The sequence below is a fragment of the Tupaia chinensis genome, unplaced genomic scaffold (assembly GCF_000334495.1).
Source record: "Tupaia chinensis unplaced genomic scaffold, TupChi_1.0 Scaffold000706_1, whole genome shotgun sequence".
NCBI lineage: Eukaryota > Metazoa > Chordata > Mammalia > Scandentia > Tupaiidae > Tupaia > Tupaia belangeri.
Window position 1 is genome coordinate 4,614,501 of NW_006160229.1, and position 20,846 is coordinate 4,635,346.

Here is a 20,846-nt window from a genome sequence, read left to right on the forward strand (position 1 = left end):
TATATATTTATATGTGTATGTATATATGTATATTTAAATTCATTATTTTTTAAATTTACAGATAAAATTGCATATATTTATCATGTACAATATGATGCTTTGAAGTGTATATACATTTTTAAGTGACTAAATCTAGATCATTAACACATGCCTTACCTCAGACAGTTATTTTTTTTGTGTGTGTGTGGTGAGAACACTTAATATCCACTCTCTTGATGTTTTCAAGATAAAATATATTGTTATAAACTATGATATATCCCTTTAATTTATCACTCATATATAAATGAAATTTTATATCCTTTGACCAACATCTTGCCAAATACCAACCACCCCAACTCCTGGTAACCTCTATTCTACTCTACTTCTGTGGCATGAACTTTTTCAGATTCCATGTATGTGTGATATCATGCAGTATTTATCTTCCTGTGCCTAGTTTTTTTCACTTAGCATAATGCCCTCCAGGTTTATCTTTGTTGTTGTAAATTATGGGATTCCCATCCTTTTTAAGGCTGAATAGTATTTAGTCATAAATCAACATATGTGTTTGAAATAAATGTAGAATCTAAAAAACAACAAAACCCTGGCTTTTGACAGAAAGTGGAAGAATATGGAAGATTTACTGCTGAGTGAAGTAAGCCAGGCTAAGAAGGAGAGACACTGTATGTCCCCACTTAATATATACCGAGTGTCTGCACTCTGTAACTGAAACTGACAGGCTAAAGCATGTATAAACACAAGAGATGGCTGTGAATGGAAGGCCAGATGTGTGCGGAGGAGTGGGGCCTGGGGAAAAACATTTAGAGGAGGGATACGGAGACAGCATTGTTGAGATAGGGAGGTAGTATTGTTATATTTTGATCAACTGGACCGGGGAGAAATGTTCACATATTGAAATGATCACCTTGTAAGCTAAATAATGTGAACGAATGTATTAAAAAGATGTAAAAAAAAGATGTAAAAAAAGAATGAAATAAAATTAAAAAAAGAAAGAAACGTAGAATAAAATTTACTTCACTTCTTTATGCTTTGCTTTCCTTTCCTATCTAGTGAGAAATAGTATTCTGTTTTCTCTTCAAATTCTGATTATTTTGTGATTCCAAGTTGGACACTATTCTCACCTGCTACCCACACAACTCCTGAGGTTACAACCTTTTTAGGCCACTGTGCTCCATTCACTGAGACTCTTGAAATAAAGGACAAATCCTTGATCTACTTTTCTAGTTACAGAAATTAACATTAAAATTTAGAAAAAAGTGGCCAGCAGGCGGCATGGTAGTTAAGGTGCTGGAATCCCATATGGCCAACTTCAGTTCAAGTTCTGAACTGGGAGGCTTGAAAATAACAGCTGGCACATGTACATGCATGCTAAAAATCCCAGGAGGAGAATGGAGAAGAGACTGAAGCATGGTCTTTGACCCTTGGATGGTGATTTCTCCCTTTCCCTTTCACTGTCTGTTTCTCCAGTGTTCTCACACATTCTGTGACAAAAACATAAATTTTTTTTCTTTGAATTCAGAAGAAATATCACAAAGTACAAAACTTATCTCTTATTTTTTCTTTTTATTTCTATTTCTTTTATACATTCAATCATGTTAGTTAGCTTACAAAGTGAATATTCCAACATGCGTTCGCTTCTCAACAGTCCAGTTCACAATACTAGAAAATTATCTTCAGTAGATAATAATCCATTTCTTTGTCCCATAAATGCTTTGCCTCTCTATTTTCCCCTTTTGCAGTCAAAAGAAAACCCAAATAATTGAAAAACTTAGGCAATGTTTGTTCATTTGGTTGTCTGTTTATTTTAATCTGATTGTACCCTAGGAGCTATTCACACCTTTTCTAGGGTAAAATACTACTTGTGAGTGAGTGTAACCTCCTATTCTGATCCCTTTGACTTAACATGCCAGAGGGTGTATGTGCTTCCTGGAGAGGGAGAGGGAGAGAGAGAGAGAGAGAGAGAAGTAAAAAGTGAGACAATACCTCTGCTTATGGGTATGGTCATGCTACAATCTCTTCTCCACTTCTCCCTCCTTTCAGGATCTTGGTGTATGTGTGTGTGTGCGCACACACACACACACACACACACACACACACCTGGCATGTTTTTTCAAACTACCAATCTGGGACTCAGACTGCACAGTTGCCCATGTGGAATTCAGTCACCTTAACCACCACTATGCCACAGGGTGACCCTTAGCAATGATATTTATAAATCTCTTTTGAAGGGCATCACTGAGAACAGAGAGCTTGATATAAAAGCAGAAATGTAGCTTTAGGTCATAAATTCCTATAATGCCATCCTGGAAGCACCTAAGAGATAATCTACTCTCATTTCTTCACTTTATGGATAGTGATGCTGAAGACTAATCTCTAGTCTAGATAAGAAAGTGAAACTGCATCAAGTCACAAAGCTAGTCAGTTCATCTACTAAAAAATTTCAGTGTAGACTTGAGACTAAAAAGCCAAGATTCTTGGGCCGGCAGGAGGCATAGTGGTCTAGGTGCTGGACTCTCACATGGCTGACCATGATTTGGGTCCTGAATCTAGCAGCTTGAAAATCATGCCAGGTGCGTGTGCCCAAAATCCTGAAAGGAGAAATGAAGGAGGGATTGCAGCATGGCCATCCCCCCAGGGGGTGATGTCTCACTCTCCCGCTCTCTGTCTGTCTCTATCTTGGTCTGGCGAGCACATGTGTCCTACGGCAAAAACAAAAACAATTAGAAAACCCCCAAACCAAGATCCTTGACCCCCAATTTCTTCACTTAATGTCATTTTTTGTCCTCTCTCTCATTATAAAAGCCTAATCATTTTCTTTTTAATCTACTCCCTCTCCTTAATAAGAATTCAATTATATGTCTTTCATTTAAGAAAGTTTTAATGAGATCAATGCCAAAGAGAAACAAATAGCTGGAGACTATGTCTGTAACTACTGTCATGAGGAAATTGAAGTACAATGAACCCTTGACATTCAGGAAGGACATCCAGAAAACCTCATCTCCAGCCCTTCTCCAATTCACGAATCACACAATTATATAATTCGTGTAATTTCCTCTATAAAACTTCTATTTTCCTCCTAAGAATCATCATGTTCTTAGTAAGCCTATCGCTCCATTGCGCCAGCCTTGAAGTATATGCAATTCAAATTTATGCCTCAGTAAAATTACAAATTACTACATGTCATGGGCCTTTAAGACCCACTCATAAATAGTTGAAACTGAATGTTATATCAAAAATACACCCAGGGTCTATTGATTCTTTAAAGTGACAGCCTGACCAGACCCAGATAGGTATTTGAGTTATTAGTTTTAATTCAAAGGAAAGACCACACTGTACCAGTGTGAACTTTGGAAAACTACTGGCTCCCGAGTTTCTTGTAAAAGCAGAGAACACATTGGGCAGGCCTAGCAATGAGAGAGTAAGAAAAGTCAGATCCGTCTGGATCATGAAAGAACGTTCTCTCTTCATCCTGTCTGATTATCAGAGTCTTTTTTTGTGTGTGCAGCTACAAACTGAACATTTGTTCCCTGTCCTGTGTAACACTATTTTATGGAAGTTCACAGACAAATGTTCATCCAAACCAAGTCTCTGTTCTTTAGGAGCTTCGAGTGAAGTTGGGGCATCCAGGCAAATTCACTAGACATTGGTAAATATTAACGTAAAGGAAGAGAGGATATTTAGCAATACTTAGTGGGAAAGAAAGCATTTGAACAAAAGAAAATGAGGTGAGATGAATGAAAACGTGGAAGGGTCAGTGAAGGAATTCCAAAATGGACTAGGGTTTTGCTACACTCACCCTACCATCAAAGGAAATCCAGAGTCTTTTCCCTGTGTTGGGTTTTATGTGTTGATCTTTTTGGAAAGGAAAAGAATCACCAATAGCACCGAGAATGGGAATTTACACATAGTGGTGGCTCAATAGACCCCATTTTAGAGAGGATTTTCATTGAAATATTTCTATCTGAAATGTGTGCAAATGATAAATATTAAGTTTGATGGGTTTCTAAAAAATCAACTGTAGTGCCATAAGTAGCACCTAAATCAGGACACAGAACATGGCCAGCATTGCAGAAACACCTCCCATTCCCCATCTTAGCCACTGCCCCCTCCAAAAGTTAATCAGATTAATCTTGCCTGATTTGAGACCTTCCACCAATGGAGTCATATCGTATCATAGGATGTTCTCTTTTGTGCCAGGCTTCCTCCACTCAATATTGTGTTTGTGAGATCTGGCTCTGTTTTTGCATGTAACTACATATAGACCACTTGGAAGCAATTAGGCAGCTTAGTTGCATGTAGTTACCACATTTCAGAAACACATGAAATCATCCATTCACTGTTTCTGTGAATGATCAAGGAAAGAATGAAGGAAGGGAAAGAAGAAATATGCAAGGTCTCTACAGCCTGGTCTTCAAGAGAAATTAGCAATTAGGTGAGAAGTGAAAGGGATAAGAGGTCTGAGTGGCAGACCTGATTGAGATTAACATAAACCATTAGGTTAACTCAGAGACAAATAGGAGTGGCACTTGAAATTTACATAAATGCTATACCCAGTTGCAATCAAGTTTTTGTGAGAAGAAAACTGACAAAAAACCTTACAAGCTGAGTTGAGGAGAAACAATGGCAGCCCTAAATTATCTTTGCTGGCAGAAAAACTTGAGGAAAGAAGGGAGATTTTAGAAAAGATTTTCAGTGTAAGGTGGCATTGGGGTAACCAATGGATGGTGAGATTTAATGCTCCCCTCCTTCGGGGGAAGGATAAATATATGACCCCTGACGGTATTCCTGCAAGTCACTTCCTTCTCTCAGATTTTCCAGCCTTTCCAAGGAAGACAACATGTATTCTTTAAGTAAATATGTCCTTGTACCAAACACTGGGCTAAATGGAGGTGCGGAACAGACTCAGTCTGTCCTCATGGAGTTCACAGTAAGTTCAGTGGCCAGCCAGCCATGACCTAACACTGTGCAGCGACAACTGGACATAGCTATGAACCACACAGAATCTCTCTGGATGGTTTCTTTGCCAGAGTAAAAAAGCTGTCTCTGTCACTCTCAACACTCTTCTTCACTCCATCCCTAGCTAAAAGGACTTTAGCTAGTTTGAGGTAGACATCACACATCCTTTAGATTATTCTGGGCTGACCATCCTATCTCTTGGAAGGAAGGGACCCCTTCCGAGCACCTGCAGGAGAACTGAGAGGAAGATGAATGGTGGGAAGCTAGGTCAGCTCTGTTTTTGGAACTCTTGTGGATGGAAAAATCATCATAGCTTCAGAGAGAGCTCTTCCAGGGGGATTTTCGCTGTATTCCTCTACTCCTTGGCCCTAGCACATGACCAAATCGTGGAGATGCAGATTATTATTCTCTCTACTGCTTCCCTCTGCCTGGCATAATGGTGTGGTATAAGTGGACATAAAGTCCTAGGCTCCCTACTTGAGGACAAGTACAGCAAGTTGTTTGGGACTTAAATGCTAAGCTAGACCACAAAAACTATTCCTGGGACTAATGGTCAACATTATAACAATAAATGCTACCATTTGTGTGTGTGTGTGTGTGTGTGTGATGAACACGACAGAGGGTGAAAGATAGGGAATCAAGGATGGGAAAAAAAGCAATATTTGTAGAGGGGCCTACGACTGGACAGGGAGGAGGAGCAATGTCTGTATTGTCTGAAGTTTTAACAATAAAACTGTATTTATGCGTTATTTGTGAAATTACAATTACAAGTACTATTTAAATGACAGTAGAGCTCCCTTATCTGCGGTGTGTATGTTCCAAAATCCTCAGTAGAAGCCTGACACCACAGACAGTATCAAACCCTAAATGTATTCTGTTTTTTTTCCAACTTATAAGTGTTGAACAGACATGTCACACCAACAGCATGAAACACTGGGCAAAGGAATGATTCATGTGCCAGGCATGTGAGATTCTATTATGCTACTCAGAATGGCATACAATTTAAAATTTATGAGTTATCTATTTATGGAACTTTTCATTTAATACATTTATTTATTTATTTATTACATTTTTTAGACCATGGGTAACTGAAACCATGGACCATGGAACCAAAGATAAAGAAGGGACTCCTCCATCAGATATATACTCAGAAGACCAATGTTGTGCAAAGCATCAAGCTACTTTTCTAGACAGAAGCAAGTTGAGAAGGACTACCTGCTTTCAAGGGACCTGATATATGAGGAGATAAGGGAAGGGGTAACTGTGTGTATTTACCCTCTGCTACATCTCAGGTCCTACACCAGGCATATTCATACTTTGGGACTTGACTGTCTTTCCCTTAATTTAAAGACAAAATGCAGAAAAGCAGAATTGTCCAAGGTCTCAGTAAACAAGGGGCAGAGGGTAGGGAAATTGTTCATTTTCTCCTTCCTTTGCAAAGATTCAATGATTTTTAATGTATTGAATAGTGTGCGTGTGTGTGAAATACCTTACATAATAAAAAATTATGGATACTTATTATGGGCCAGGCCCTATGTAGAGGCTTTACTCATATTAACCCATATAGTCCTTACAGCAACATCTATGAGGTAGATAGTACTTTTTTAATTGCCAAAGGGCACATACATTCATCAAAGAGAGACAGAGAGAGGGAGAGAGAGAAGGAGAAAGTATCCCTAATGGAGCATGGCCATGCCACAATCCCTTCTGTTCCATTTCTCCATCCTATTGGTATTTTGGGCACACATAAACATTCATCAGCAGATCTTTCAAACTTCCCAACCTGGGATTCAAACCTCAGTCGGTGTATTGAATCACGCTCCCTTAACCACTAGACTTTAGGGTTGGCCCAGTGAGTGTTATTATTATCCTCCACTTTATGGATACTCCACATTATCTCTTACATGCAGTGTCTTTTTAAAATTAAAAATCATGTAATTAATTAATGAATTAATTATTGAGAGCCAGAGAGAAATAGGCACCTCCACAAGAACTTGTCACTCTACAATCCTCTCCCTAGCCTTCTATCCAGCCAGGACCATGGGTGCCTGCCAGTACACCTGGACCATTTAGGTTGACCCACTGTCTACGCCCTGGCCTTCCTACATGGCTCCAATACTGCATACTGGTGCCCAATCACCTGCATCACTGTGGCTGGGGCTGCAATGCTACTTTTTTAAAAGAGATTTTACTATAGGATGCATGTGCTCGTCAGAGACACAGAGAGAGAAAGTGAGAAATCACCCCCCAGGGAATGGCTGCACCACAATCCTTTCTCCTCTATTCTCTTCTCAGGATTTTGGGCATACATACACACATGCTCAGCATGAATTTCAAGCCACCAGGTCTGGGACTCAAACCACAGTTGACCATGTGGGAGTCTACTACCACAACCACTACACTACCTGTGGACCTCTGCAGTGCCATTTTTAATCCTCATACCAGTCCAAAGAAGAGACTGGGTCAGAGACTTGATTAGGTTCCAATAGCTAGCAAGTGGCAGAGCAGGATTTGAAGTTAAATTGATTTCTCTATAAAACCTCATCCCTTGACAGTAGAACAACTTAAGTAACTCAGGGTATCAGAAGTAAGGTAAGGGTATTTGCTTGGCCAGATCTGAGTAAGGCTAGCCTTAAGTTTTTCTTACTTTCTTCTCTCTTTGCTCAACCAAGAGAAGTGAGACAAGGTCCTCTGAGACAAATATAAGAAATTAAAAGTGTGAACTGATTTCATTGGGGGGAGGGTCCAATATTTTGATTTATCAGAAGAAGAATAGGATACAGTGGTCAAATGCATAGACACAAAAGTTCAACTAGCCTGGGTCTGCATCACCGCTTCTATCACTTAACAGCCACATAACCCCGGGGAAAGTCACATATCCTCTCTAAATTTCTGTTTTCTCATATGTCAAATGAAAATAATAGTTCCTACAATATACAGTTGTTGAGAAAAAGTTAAAGAATCAATTAAGGGGAACAGCAGTTAGCGTAATGGCTATGTCACTGGACTCCCACGTAGTCGACCGCGTTCGTGTCCCGGACCCGGTGGCTTAAAACTCACGCCGGGCGTGTGTGCGTGCGTGCCCAAGATCCCGAGAGGAGAATGGAGGAGAAGGGATTGCGGCGTGACCATCCCCCCTGGGGGGTGATTTCTCGCTTTCTGTCTCTATGTCTTTCTCTGTCTGTCTGGTGAGCGCACATGCCCTATAGTGAAAAACCTCTCAAAAAAAAAAAAAGAAAAAAAAGAATCAATTAAGGTAAATGCTTGTATAGTAACACAATTATGTAGATCTCCTTCTTTCCATTTCCCTCATTTTCCCTCACTGAGTATATACTCAGTGCCTAGTCAGTCTGTCTGAGACCTAATGGTACCAGTTTCCATTTGAAAGATAAGTTAGTACAGAGGTCATCAAGATGAGGGCAGGGACGCAAAATGCCCAGACATACCAAAGGCACTTCCTATTGCAATAAGACTTTTCCAAATCTAAAATCAGAATCAAATAGATTGGCCGGAACATGAAGACTTTTGAAAGAATTCTAAAACAATTTTTATTTTTGAAAATGAAAAAAGCTAATGTTTTTTGCAACTCCTGAGATCAAACTGTTCCCCCGGTCTTTGAGGGTACTTAGCAAAATGATAAATAATTGCATATAAGGCCAGCCAGAAATTGCCCTTTAGGTTCCCAAGATAATCTCTTCCTAGAAAATAAAAAATCCATGCTGAAAGTTTGATGGTTTTATGGGCACAGATAGCATACCATCTCCTTGCTTAAAGATAGTTCGGCAAAGTGGGCGGGAGGGGTCTAGGCAGGCCACCATGTTAGTTCCAGTAGCTATAACCTAGAGTGCTTAAGGCTTGTTTTGTGGCAATCGCAGTGGTTTTATGCAGCCCTGCTTGTCTCTCACCCCTCCTGTGGGGATGAAGGTAGAGTTATGGATTGACTGAACTTCTAAAAGCCTCATATCTTTTTTATAACACCAGCCAGAGAAGCCACTTCCTTTTCTTCCTGCCCTCTTGACTTGGAGATGCCAACTCCATTTTGTACAGAACCAGGAATCAAACATTACTACGGCTAACAACAATTTCTAAATGTTATTTCTTGTACTGGGCACTGGGCAAAGCACTTTACCTGCATCATTAGTTCACTTCATGTTGACAACAACCCTATGGGTTTGGTTCATGTAATGACTCTTCATTTTATATCTAAGTGCAGTAAGGTCTAGAGAAGCTAAGTAAGTTCTTTCTTTCTTTCTTTTTCTTTTTTTTTTTTTTTTTTGAGAGGTTTTTGCTATAGGGCATGTGCGTTCACCAGGAGAGTTCAGCAACATAGCCATTACGCCAGCTGCTGGTCCCTAGAAGCTAAGTAATTTCTGAAGTTCTCATTAATTAGAAGTGATAGGGAACCAGCTGATAGCATAATGGCTATGTCGCTGGACTCCCACGTAGTCGACCGCGGTTTGCATCCCGGACCTGGTGGCTTAAAACTCACGCCAGGCGTGTGTGCGAGCGTGCCCAAGATCCCGAGAGGAGAATGGAGGAGAAGGGATTGCGGTGTGACCATCCCCCCCGGGGGGTGATTTCTTGCTTTCTGTCTCTCTGTTTCTCTCTGTCTTTCTGGTGAACGCACATGCCCTATAGCAAAAACCTTAAAAAAAAAAAAAAAAAGAAGTGATAGAGCTAGTGTTTATTTTGACTAAAAAAAGAATAATGCTTCTTTTGGAAAGAAAAATCACTTGTGAGATTCTGGAAGGTAGTCAATTTGTGAATGTGCCATAGCAGTGAATTGCCATTTTTAGGATATTTCAGCAGATCCTACTGGAAACAGAATTTAGAGAGGTAAACTCCAAACACCAATGTGATGGTGAATAAAAATGAAGTGGTTTTATGATAAGTTTTACAAAACAAAATGTTTATACATGACATGTTAATGTTGTCTCAGTATTAACTTAGAAGGATATAGTGTTTAAACAAATCATAAAAAAGTATAAAACTGGATGGCATAATGATAATATGAACACAAAAGTGTGTCCATGGAAGAGAAATTTTAAAAAATTTCAATGAAGTGGGGGGAAAAAAGCCCAAAACAGAACACTGAATGCTTTTATTGGAAACAAGCTACACTTGAAGAATTACTTTTCAAGTTCCTGAATTCCAAGTTCTAATGGCTGTCAGAGAGCATTGTCATATTGTAGAGGAAAATGTGCTCCCTTCCTGCAGATGTACCTATTTCTGGCACTTACTAGCTGAAAAATTGCTTGTAAAAAATTAGGTAAAGGATAATATGAAAGGCCTTAGAACTCAGGAAGTACTTTCTCCTGGATTTCATTAAATCTAATGAGTCAGATCAGTTTAGAGCCTGTAAACTTTGTGTGTAGTATTTTTTTTAAAGAACACCTACTAGATCATTAATAAGAGAAGGAAAAAAAACAAAACTCACTATATTCTGTCCTCTCTACACCTCCAAAAAGAAACTCTTAAACCTAGAGTCAAGTCCTTTTCAAAAGCACACTTTCTGTGACCATTTTACTTGCCACTAAGTACTCAGCTTAAGCTCAGTTTGAAAAGCCTACTGTGCAGCCATACCAAAGGCCTTCGATCTTGAAATGAGAGCCTGGCAAGGAAATCATCTTGGCCTTTGTATCCCAAGCCAGTCTGAAAATGTTATAGCTTTCATAAAAATTCATATTGGCCCAGCACCGAGTATACGCAAGACTTAACAGAAGAAAGACTCACTATATTTGGTACTAGGAAGGGTACCAAAGTGGTAAGTAAGGCAGGCACTTGTTCTCAAGGAGTTTTGTCATCCAATGAAGACACATGGAATCTACAAACAGGGAGTAAGAGGTCTTGGCCTAGTCTCTCTGGGCCTCCATTTCATATCCATGAGGTTAGTATTATTTAATACTGTGAATGTGAATACTCGGAATGATATGGACCAGAGCTGGTGGAAAAGTTTAGAGGAAGTGAAAGACTGCTGTGGATGGATATATCCTATAACTCCCTACTACCCTTCAAACACATAAGTGGTACTGTGCTGACTGGCAAATTAAAATTATTCAATTATTTCCAAGGGGAAAATCTTGGAAAGTTGAAAATGGCACTTTTCAGGCCATGGTCACGAGGAAGCAGGCCCTCATGTAATTGCTCCATACTCTGAGGATTTCATCCAGCCTAGAGCAGTCAGGCCACAAAGATTCTGTTTCCATGACCATAAACTTCTACACACATATCTGGACATCAGCCCAATGACTCATTTTTACCCACTTATTTGGGATTTTGTAGAATTAGCCTCCAGAGCCAATGGACAAAGTGTGTATTTTTGACTTCCCACCCAGTTAAGAATTAGTATGATCTGCAATTCTGAAGTCTAATAGAGTAGGTTCCCTTCTCACAGACTAATTTATGGAACTTTTCTACAGATCAGCATCATGAAATTTCTAGTGTTAAGGCAGCTGCTATGCCTCTAGTCCCAGCAATTTCTCAGAGGTACATTGTGGGATAGTTATTGTGCTACGACTTGGGGAAGCTCCAAAGAGAAGTGACACCACTAGTTGCTCTTGATTTCTCTGCCTGGTAGGGAAGGCAGAGATTTAGACCAGGGGTCGGCAAACTCATTTAGTTTTTTTCAATTTACAGTGGGACCCCATACTCAAGAAAGGTTGATAATCTTTGATTTAGTGTGAAACTTTTTCAGCTCAAATGCTCCTAAGACCAGACAAGCAACAAGGCAGGCTTTGGTGGAGACTGGCAGAGTAGAAGTTGGTCTTGTGGGATGGGCAAGCCACAACTTAGTTCCAGCAAAGGCTTGCTGTGATTTAGGGTTGCCAAAACTTTTTATTGTCCCCCAAATACCCAGAAATCTGATTTTTAAAATGTGAAAATCTTCTCCCAACTTTTAAATGCTGGTAACTACCCTACAAAACAGATTTTGAGCGCTATGCAAGGGCCAACCAAGATTATCAGTGAGCCCACTGCAAAAGTCTGCAGGCTGCCAGCTTATGATGCCTGCTTTAATGGCATCACTCTGACTGGGGTTTTGCAACTAACTTACCATGTGATTTAGTGAGAGTCATTTGACTTCTTTGTCGGGGCTCAATTTACTCAACCAAAAAATGGGGATAAATATCTACTTTTGTAGATTCTGATAAAAGATCCAATGAGATTTTAAAATGTGAAAATGATTAAGATTTCTAAAAGTATGAAGTGTGTGACTCCTGGGACACTCCAGCTTCAGTTGCTTTGTCTAACTACTCATTCTAAATCAGAACAACAGCACCAATGGTTTAAAACAGATTCAAAATGTCTGCTTATGCTTCATTTTAAGGCGAGGCGAAGCATTTCTATATAGATGAATTTACTTGCAAATTTGTCTGGTTCCATATGACATAAACACTGGGTTAATGGGTTTCGAGTAAATAATAAAACTACATTTGTGTGCATCTGATTTGGCAATTATTTAGAATCATATTAGACCCCATCTGATGCAGAGGGCATAATTGGCCTTTCTCAGAACTACAGATTAGCACTTTTATTCTCACTATTCAAACCAAGGGAACTCAATTTTTTAAATAGAGAGATTGGTATTGTCTTCACATCAGTTCAGGGAAATGTTTTTAAATGTAAAGTTTGGGACACCCTTTTCATTTTGCTCATCCCTACTCTCCTAATCACTTTGCTTGAGCAATACTGACAAATAACACTGCAATTTTTAACAGCTGCATGAAGGCCAGCTAAACTGAAAAGTCCATTGTAAATGTAGAGATTATACCTCAAACCATTCCCCAAGTTTTATCTCAGCTATTCTGCTTATTTATTTTAGAGAGGAAAAAATGCAGGTCTGTATGGTTTTGTTAGGGTCAGTCTCTGTTCTGTGGTTTCAATGTACTGACCCAAACACCAAAAATCATCTTTTAGAAGATTCTACAGGAATTTGGTCAAGATGTATATTTTCAGTCTCCAAAATTAACTCTTTTTGGCCAGATGCCTATGTGGAACGTCTGGTTTTGGAATAATATAGATTCATTAGGGAAGAAAAAAAAATTTTTTTTGGTTACTTGCTTTGAAAACTCTTGCTGCCTTCATCCCATCAGATTTTCTATATTTCTTGCCTGTCTTTATAATTAAAGAAGCCAAAATGTCCCTTTCACTTCTCATTCAGAGATAGATTTGGATTATGGAAAAAATGAAATAAAACTTGCAATAGAAAACTCCCACAGATTGTTCCTGGGTAGAAGAATCGATCTATAAAAGAGAAATGACATATCTAATGTGAAACCCCTCTATACAGAGTTTTCAATGAACACATCATGCCACAGAACAGATCAGGGACACTTGCAGCTGGGATTTCTTTTCCTTTTTTTTTTTTTTTTTTTTTTTTTTTTTTTAAATCCGGAGATAGCCTCCCTAAAGGAGAATGGCCCCTTTGGAGACCTTTCTGTGTTTCAGGCTCTTTTATAAGCTCTACTTGGCTACTAATTTGCTTCCATGGGGAGGTGACTTGAAAACACCACAGAAATAGCCATTGAGTATGTGGATGGGCAGATTTTTAAGCATTAGTAAATTGACTTTTTGGGAAAAAAAAATTAAAGCCAGAAAAAGTCTTTGTGGCATATCGATGTAAAATCTTGTTATAAGAAATGTGAGGCAAAAGAACTGACAAGCATAGATCAAAATCTGACCTACTTATTATTTTGCCTGTTTTGACCTCACAAAAATAGCACCATATGAATTTTTTTTTCCAAAATGTGACAATATTTTAAAACTGAGGCAAGACCTTCCAATGCACAGATTGAAGCCTCAACAAAACACTGGTCATCAGCATCGTAATTAATTGCAGATCTGAGCTATCCTGGTTTTCTGTTATTTCAAAAATGTCCAGCACCTGATTTAATCAGTCATACTGACCCTTTGTCAAAGTGGCAGGACCCAAAGCATGTGCAGAAAATAAGACATCTCTGTGAATATCTACATATATAATATTTTGCATAGACATAATTTACAAAACATTGCCCTGAAAAAAATTTCTGTTTCATTGACACTAAGGAACATGAATTCCTTAAAGCAAAAGCATCATAATGCAATTATTAATTAAACAGCCATTAATTTAAAAGAAAAAAAACCCAAAAATACGATTTTGAAAATATCCAGTGAGATAGAATAGTGTTTGTGGACCACATTTTAAATATTTCACCATTGAGCCAAACATCCTTCACAATACGTGTTGGGGAAAAACCCAACAAACAAAAAGCCACAGAACTTTCCTTCTCTGCCTTTAAGTGGACATTTCAGTACATGCAATGAATACACTTCTGATGATAAAAACAAGAAATTCAATAAGCTTATCTTGTTTTTATTTCAAACAAACAATAGACCCATAAAAACTTCTCAACATTGCCCTATTTTAAAATAAAATTATTATTGTCTTCCAGCACTACACATAACAATTTATTGTACCTGAATAATTACTTCAGTTGAATAAAGTCCATATGTTTCAAATAAACCTGAAAGACGTTTGTTTTCTTAATCTAATCCACCCAGTTAAACAATATACTAATTAGTCACATATTTCATAAAAGTTACAGGGATGTAATAGCAGCTTGTAAATTGCCTTGCATTGCATAATATATGATTTCATAAATCATCACAAAGCATAAAACAATGGGCAAGACCTAAGGCTGGGTAAAAATTAAACTATAAAACATGATTTCAGCTAAATTTATCATTTTCTCTTTTTTTTCAGAAGCCATGACCAGACATCTAAAAATAACAGGAGAAAATGTTTCCTGTGCAAAGACAACCCATTTTGTTTAGATTGCAGCCATCTTTGGAAACCGTACAGATATACAGAGAAAACAGGATCACGCAGCCACTGATTTCCATTTTTAAGAGGAATTATTAACTAACCAACCAGTTCAGATTTGATTACATATAAAAGGTCTCTATTTCACGTGGGGGAGAATAAGGGTCACAGGATCAGGGCGATGAGAAAAACAACATAAATAGCACTTAATCACTAACGAAATTAGACATCGAATTGGTTTTTGACTCCTCATAGGTGACATTGAATCAGGAGAGCCACCCACCTGCATTACATATATTTACAACCCCGTTAAAATTATTTTGTCTCTCCCTGTTTTCTTCTACTAAATGCCCTTTTATTAAAATCATACAAATGACACAGCATTAACAAAAATGGTCGAAAGTTAATAAAAATTTCCACAAAATGTTTTCTAATCTTTTTATGACTTCCTTCTGATTTCTGGGAGCTGAAGTCATCAATCTCTAAATTAGCTACTATTTGCCGTAACCTGCAGATCTCCACTTTCTGCATCCTCTCTCAAAAGAGCCAATCTAGAATGCTAATCTTTTTCCATCTAGACACGGATACATAAAAAACAAATCTTCTTCAATTTACTGTGTCTTATTGAACAAAGAAGATACAAATTTCTAATTTAAAAGACAAAATAAATTGAAATTTCAATGAAAAATACCATATTAAGATAAGTAGCATTTTGAGGAGACATATCTGTGATTTTTCTTTATATCATATTTGTCAAATAAAATATGTTTTTCCCACGTATATATCACCAGACTCTGAAGATATTGCCCCTTACCAATCAGAAATTACATTCAGATATCAAAACGATCTTACCAAAATACTTAAAATCACCCAACTGACTCCTTAAAATAACCAGCTTTTTAAATCATGTACTTAATAATTATACTAAAAAATCTCTTCAAACTTTACTTAATTTCATTTTTAGCCTGTGAAATCATCATAACTTCCTTAATACCCTGGTGCCCCCTTTTGGTGTAGCTAGATCAAGACTTTTCTTTTTTTTTAGTTTTTTTCAATTAAAAAAAATCATATAGACTGTATGTATTCATTCACAAGGTACAGTGTTTAACTTGGGAAATGTCAATTCACACTGCAGATGGCTCATGGTTATTATAGCTTTTGTTCTGCCTTTACTATTACCAGTTATTGATCTAAAACATGTGCAAACAAACAAAGCTAACTCTTTGAGTGGGAAAGGAAAAGCGTCCTTTCCCTCAGACAATTGGCAAAGCACCGCTCAGATTCCTTGAGTTCTCGTCCCAGTCTTCATGGTAAATAAGTGACCCGTTACCTTTGCTACAGGACATTCAATGGCTCGCTGACGGCTGCATTCAGAAGATATTTTTTGTCCTCGATACATTTATGCTGTATGTCTGTCTATCATCCTGAGGAAAGAAAGGCTGGTGAGCATGTATAGATCCCAACATCTATTGACAAACAGCAAGTCCAAGCATGGAGACACAGTCTAGTAAACAAGCTTTGTCTAAAGGGAAAGAAAAGTTAGCATTTTAAAGAGTTTGACCAATATTTAAGAAAAGGAGAAAAATTAAAAATCCTTACGACGTTTCATATGTTAGAGCTGGTAATTATGCCTCAGAAATAAGTTCTTTCCACGTTCAACAGCACTGTGTGAAGAAGACGAGCTGATTTCCAGCAGGGATATTGAATCCTTCCATCTGAAGGACCAATCAAGTGTGAAGTACAGTATAGTTTTAGATTCAATTGAAAGGAAAAAGCTTGACTACTAGTTCATAGCATGACAACTTTCATGGATTAGTTCAGACCCTATTCTCCTCCCTGAAAGGGTGTCACAGCATGAAGACAGTTTTCAATGCACTAAACTTTAATAGCTGAGTGGGGGAGCCAAAGCTTCCCTTTGGTCTCTATAGAAACAGTATAGCCAAAATTTGAGGCAAAATTAAGGTCTTTGGTCTTAGGTGCTGGATCTCCCCTCAGAGGTTCCTTTTCACAAACAGACTTTGGCCCTTATCAAATGTACACTCTTTTGGGGGTTACTGTAAAAGGAAAGAGGCAAAACCTACTTCATTATTTTCTCCTCTGAACTCTACACAGGCAGCAATTTCAATGAATTACCAGCAGGCCAGATGTGTGGCTCTCAGTGTCAAGTGCAGGTGGAATCATCTCGAAGGAGAGACTTAGCTCTTTGTTGTGTTGGTGGTGGTTGCAGTTGTTGACTGAAAGCACTTCCTACTTATCTCCTGACCACTGTCCTGCCTGGCCCGAGTGCTGCCACTCAGGCCAGGGCAGGCTGCTCTCCTCCCTGTGCCTACAGCTCCCTCTGCCTTCCCCACCCATCTGCATCTTAGCCTTTGAGATTTTCCCACAGCGGAGTCCACAGCATTCCCTGAACTGTTCCCCCACCCCCACCCCTGCATCCTAACTGAGTACATTGTCAGAGGCAAGAGGTGTTTCTACAGTACTGAAGGGGACACTAATAAGACACCTCCTTAAGAATTTACTATGCTCTGCCTTTGTCAGAATTCTTAGTCAAAGGCGCCAAGATCCCAAAACTTGAGGGTTTTTTTCTAACAATGCAGTTTTACTTCCCACTCAGTCTAAACCTACCAAAAACAGTCTTTTGGATTTTTTTCATTTCTTCCTAGTTATGATTTTATCTACAGTTTCAGGTCTCCTTTACTGACAAGTAAGTGCTAGCTTCTCATTTGCCCAAGTAAGTGGACTCCACACATGTGGTGGAGAAGACCTAGGACTTTTCCTTGGAATCTTATAACACCAGAGTAGAATGGAGACTGGGGAGATGCTCTCATATTTCACTGGGGCTGATGGGCTCAGAAATTGATGAGAAAATCTCTAAAGAACATGAATTAGGGGATGCCAAGAATGACATTCTTCATAAAATCATACCGATGGCATGACAGAAGAACCAACCTGGAAATCAATCAAACCAGACTTTAAGAGTTGGATCCAACAATATGGGGTCCTTTCATATAAAACTTCACACTTAGGAGTCCATCAATGCTACAACACAGTTACTATCTGACATCTGGACTTCTAGAACCTCCGAGTTTATGGACCTGGAAGCAGGCGAAATGTATTTTTTAAGTTTTTTTTTTTTTTCTTTCTTTAGCAAGATAGATGAAGAGAGAGAGAGAGAGAGGGGAGGGAGGGAGAGAGAGAGAAAGAGAGAGAGAGAGAGAGAGAGAGAGAGAGGAGACCTCCTCAATAGAGTCTTCATGCCACAAACCACCTCAGCTTAAGCCAAGCAGGAGCACAGGTGCATATGCATACTGACCTGTATGTCAATCCAGCCCTGGAATGTCAATACAGGACCTTCCCTTGTGAGACTGCTGCACCACCAACTGGGCCCTCAAAAGCATTTTTGATAGTGAAAGAGCAATTTGTTAACATCCACTATCTAACAACTTTACCAAAGGGAATAGATAATCTGCAAAATTACACTAAGTGTGAGGTAACTTCTTGGATTGCTACCCAAAAGGAAAATGACACTATTAATAACTGACTCTCCCTCTCTCTCTCTCTCTCTCTCTCTCTCTCTGTGTGTGTGTGTGTGTGTGTGTGTATGTTTGTGTGTGTGTATGTTTGTGTGTGTGTGTATATATATATATAGTCTTTTTTTATACTTGGAAGCCAAGAGACATTGGAGAAATGCAGAAGGAAGAAATAAGAAATGGGTAGAGAGTCATTGGCAGCAAAAGTGGAAGTGGGGTTGGAGAGGCCATGGCAATGGTAGCAGAGACAGCAAAAACAGCTCACAGAAGCGAAAGACAGGAGTGCTCAAAGGTTTCTCAGGGTACCTGAACACATTAATTTTCACTGACTGAAGACGAGGTGATGTTTTTACCCCCTACAAAGCAGAGGGACAAACTCATTTATGTACTTCTGCATCACATCCATGTATGGTTACATCTACAGAGCATTACGTTTAAGAAAACACAGAAGCACATAGCATTTTGTAGAAATATTTTTGCCAACAGTCATTTAACATTTTAAAGTTAGTATATAAATTTCAAAGTACTTCAAACATTTGCTAATCTAGAGAGGTTCAATCCACTGTACATGATATAACAAGGATATTCACAATGTTCGTGAAAAGCATGTATTATGAAAAAACTATGCAAGAGTTTCAAAAATTTTTGTTCTCAAATAAATTAATACTTTCACTTTTCTATGAACCTTTTGAAGTCCCCTCATATGTATGAGTTAGCCAAGATATTCCTAGAATGTTTGTGACTTTTAGTTTTATTATAATATTGACTCTTATAGGGATATGTTTGTTACTTCTTCTGAGACCCCCATATTGAAAAAGACCATTAACTTACAGATCTCTTCTAGATATATAGCTCTTCTCATGGATACAGGGCTCTTCTCTGATCTTCTGGGTACACTCACATGTCCCTTACTATAACAGCTTCTGGGAGAGCAGGCATAAACCAACGGAGTAGTTAACACTTTTGCTTGTACTGTCAGAGCTCTAGATAACCTTTTACATGTTCCAGGTGAGAGCCACTATTTCACATTGTCTGCCGTGTTGCAGGATACACATTGAATTCTCTAAATGGTAAGTACAAAATCCTCTCTCCTGACTTGATGTTGGGTGAGAAGCAACCTCTATCTCTCCTTCTTGAGTAGGAAACCACATAGAATGGCCATCTTTCTTGAAAATCCTCTCCTAATCTCCAACAGCCAGACTTTTTCACTTTAATTAAACTTTATTTTCCATGCAAAAGGTTAATGAAATATGAAAATAAATTTAAAATATCTTAAAAATATGTTTCCTTCAAAACCAGCAGGTGGTGCGGTGATTAAGGCGCTGGACGTGAGCTGTGGTTTGCGTGCTCACGTTCTCTCTCTCTCTCTCTCTCTCTCTCTCTCTGTGTGTGTGTGTGTGTGTGTGTGTGTGTGTGTGTGTGCATCTCTGGTCAAAATTTAAAAATAATAATAAATGAATGAGTAAATAAAATTAAAAATAAATATTTCTTAAAAAAATATATTATTTCCTCCATGAGAAAGAGAGAGAGAGAACATTCAATGGTGGCCCCAACAGGGTCTTGACACCACCATCCACCCTGAGCTTCATCCAGTCCCAGATCACGGGCATCCACATATTCAGCATACTCAATAAGGTCTCTGGACTTGAACCCAGAACCTTCCCACATTGGTTAGCCTAGCAGAGCAACTTTTTACCTCTGTGCCACTATCCAGCCCTCCAGACCTTTTAAACCCTTACTGTACATGAAAGATTTATGGGTTTTGCAATAAATTACTGTTTCTCTACTTTGAAATTCATATGCAGTGGCTTGCCTCAGTAATAACTTCAATGTCTACTGTATCTTCATGCCTCAGTCAAACCTTCTAATTCAAGTTTTGTTTCACTAACACTCTAGTCAGCTCTCTTACATTCCCCACAATTGCAAATCCTCTTGATAATCATCATATCCCACCCTGATACCACCATCAATATTTATGGTTTCCAAGGTTAGTGCTGCTTGGCAAGTTCAGTGATTCAAGTGTGATTCTCAGAGCTGCAGTATCAGTATCACCTTGGAGTTTGCTAGAAATGCAAATTCGCAGCTCATCCTAATAGATCTACTGAGTCAGAACCCCTGAGGGTAGGGTCCAGCAATCTGCATTTTAGCCAGCCCTCCAGAGGATTCTATGGTATGCTTAAGTTTAAGAACCACAGCTGTAGCCAATGCTCTCTTTTCTCCATTTCAAACAAATTATTTCATACTTTCATTCTCCTCATATCCTGTTATCTTATAGCTGCCCTACGGCACTCCCAGAAAATAAACTCACTTTCAAATTCACATACAAAATTGAAAGCTTCCGATAGAAATTCCCTAACCTTTCTACTGCCATATCCAAAGGTCTACCTGTACCTCTGTCCATTTTCTTCTCCTATTAAAATGGAAAAAAAAAATCTCTTTTATATGGCTAATCCTGTTTCCCCAACTTTTTTTTTTTTTTTTTTTTGGGGGTTTTTTTTTTTTTTTTTTTTTCACTATAGGGCGCGTGCGCTCGCCAGACAGACAGAGACATAGAGACAGAAAGC